This window comes from Castor canadensis, chromosome 1, assembly GCF_047511655.1.
Source record: "Castor canadensis chromosome 1, mCasCan1.hap1v2, whole genome shotgun sequence".
Classification (NCBI taxonomy): domain Eukaryota; kingdom Metazoa; phylum Chordata; class Mammalia; order Rodentia; family Castoridae; genus Castor; species Castor canadensis.
The window spans coordinates 171961606-171964527 of NC_133386.1; the positions used below are offsets into that span (position 1 = coordinate 171961606).

The 2922-nt window shown below is 35.5% G+C and overlaps 1 non-coding gene across 1 annotated transcript; it reads left to right on the forward strand.

The window, feature by feature from the left end:
* The first annotated feature begins 366 nt into the window (after positions 1-366).
* LOC141415793 (U2 spliceosomal RNA) lies at positions 367-557 on the forward strand. Its single transcript, XR_012440758.1, has one exon. It is a non-coding gene; the product is annotated as a U2 spliceosomal RNA (small nuclear RNA).
* The last annotated feature ends 2365 nt before the right edge of the window (positions 558-2922 follow it).

Genomic DNA, 2922 nt, shown 5'->3' on the forward strand with positions numbered 1-2922 from the left:
AACCAAAAATCTTGAAAGCAGTGAAAGAGAATGAACAACTTACCAATTGGGGGAAAATAATTCAAATGATAGTGGATTTCTCATCAGAACCCACGGAGGCCAAAATAAAGGGGCACAATGTTCTCCATGTGCCAAAGGGCTGGCTGAATGGCTCAAGTGGTACAGTGCTTGCCTAGCAAGGGTAAGTAAGGTCTTGAGTTCAAACCCCCGTACCACAAAAAAGTCACATCCAAGTACTAAAGAAAAAAGTTGTCAACTCAGAATTCTATTTCCTCAGGAAGAAAGAAGAAATGAAGACATTCTCAGATAAAAAAAATAATAAAAGAATTGTTACTAACATAGCTATTGTAAAAATATGGATAAAAAATCGCTTCTCAGCCCTTTGGCTAAGATCAAGTGTAGTATCTGTTCTTGTCAGTTTAGTATCTGTTACATCCTCTATCTGAGGACTATGTACCAAATGGATTTTTGGAATAGGGAGATGGAATAGGAGCTTTCTCTGTTCACTCCATGCATCGACCTGGTATTTCAATATTTCCAGGAATGGTGCACCTTTCTGGGGGATTTTAAAAAAAATATGGATAAACAAAGCTCTCTAAACAGAAAATAAGTAATAAAAGAAGGACTCTTATAATACCAGGAGTCCAGAATGTATTGATAAGCACAAATATGGGTAAATAGACTTTCCTTCTCTTGAGTTTTTAAAATTATTTTTGATGATTATGACAAAATTTTTGACATTGTTTAGCATCTTCTAAATGTATGTAAAGAAAATATTTAAGACAATTACAAAGGTGGAGCAGTAAAGGAAATTAGGAAGACAAGGTGTTATGCTTCCCTTGAACTAGAAAATGTTGACATCAGTAGATTATGATGAGTTATGTATTTATAATTTAATACACAGAACAACCACAAAAATACAGCAAAAAGAGATACGCTCAAAACACTATAGATAAATAAAAGCAGAATACTGAAAAACATTCAAGTAAGAGGTTTAAGCAGTGGGGCGCTCCAGCAGGGAGGGTAATGGTGTTTGCAGACTCTGAGCTTCCTGGTGTAGAGGTGTCCCATTGCCTGAGGGTCACTGTGGAAATAAAACACCAAGCTCCAGGGCCTGCCTTCTGGCTGTGTGTGTTGGCTGTTAGGTGGGTCAGAGGGCTCCCAGCTAGGCCAGATGGACTCACTCCTGAATTCTACCAGAACTGACTTCAATGCTTCTCAAACTATTCCACAATAGAAAGGGAAGGAATGCTACCAAACTCATTCTATGATGCCAGTATTACCCTGATACCAACCAGATAGGGACATGATACCAATCAGAAAAGGACATGACAAAAAAGAGAAGAAAATTATATATACAACCATAGAAAGCTATCAACCAATTACCCTGATAAACATCCATGTAAAAATATCCTCAACCAAATATTTGCAAACTAAATTCAACAACACATGAAAAAGATTATACAGCACAATCAAGTTGTTTTCATTCCAGGGATGCAAGGATGTTTCAACACAAACAAATAAATAAATGTAATTTGGCACATAAACAGAATAAAGGACAAGAATCACATAATCACCTCAACAGAAGCAGACAAGTTTATTGACAAAATTAACATGTCTTCATGATAAAAGCTCAAAGAAACTAGGAATAGAAGAAATGTATTTCAACATAATAAAGGCTATATATGATAAATCTCTAACTAACATCATATTAAATGGGGGAAAAATGGAACCATTTTCTCTAAAGTCAGGAATGTGACAGGGTGTTCCCTCTCTCCATTCTTATTCAATACAGTGCTAGAAATCTTAGCCACAGCAATAAGGCAAATAAGAGGGATATAAAAGAATTAAAAGGACCCTTCCCATAGTTTAGCATAGGTTTTAAAAGCACCAGGAGAGGCGAAGCATGCTCTCTCAGCCTTCAGATTTCACCTGGGCTCCACCATTCTCCCCTTTGTAATTCCCTTCTCTAACTTTTAATAAACTCCATTTACACCCATGTGTCCTGCCATGGATTCTTCATGTGGGACACACACACACACACACACAAAGAAATAAAAGGAATACAAATAGGAAAAGAAGAAATCACATTATCCCTATTTGAAGATGATATGTTTCTATACTTAAAAGAACCTACAGGCACCACCAAATAACTCTTAGATCCGGTAAACATTTTCAGCAAAGTAGCAGGATACAAAATCAATATACAAAAATTAGTGACTTTTCTATATACTAATAATGAACTAGAACCTAATCAGGAAAACAATCCCATTCACAATACTCTCAAAAAAATTTAAATACCTAGGAATAATCCTAAGGACAGAGGTTAAAAACCTCTATAACGAAAACTACAAAACCTTGAAGAAAGAACTTGAAGACATGAGAAGATGGAAAGACCTCCCATGTTTATGGATTGACAGAATTAATATTATAAAAATTACTAAACTTCTGAAAGAAATTTACACATTGAATGCCATTCCCATAAAAATTTCAATGTTGTTTTTCATAGAAATAACCAAATCAATCCTAAAATTCATATGGAAGTACAAAAGACCCCCAAAGCAATCCTGAGCAGAAAAAAGCAATGGTGAAAGCATTATAATACCCAAATAATAACAAAACCAGAATGGCACTGGCACAAAAACAGACACATAGACCAATGGAATAAAAGATACAGATATAAACCCATGCAGTCACAGGAATCTGATTTTTTACAAAAGCACTAAAAACATACATTGGAGAAAAGTCAGCCTCTCCAACAGAAAACTGCATATCTACATGTAAAAGACTGAAACTAGACCCCTATTTCTTACCTGGTACAAAAAAAATCAAATTGGATCAAAGATCTTAGTGTAAGGCCTGAAACTCTGAACTTACTACAGGAAAACATACAGAAGACTCTGAAGACACAGACATAGGTAA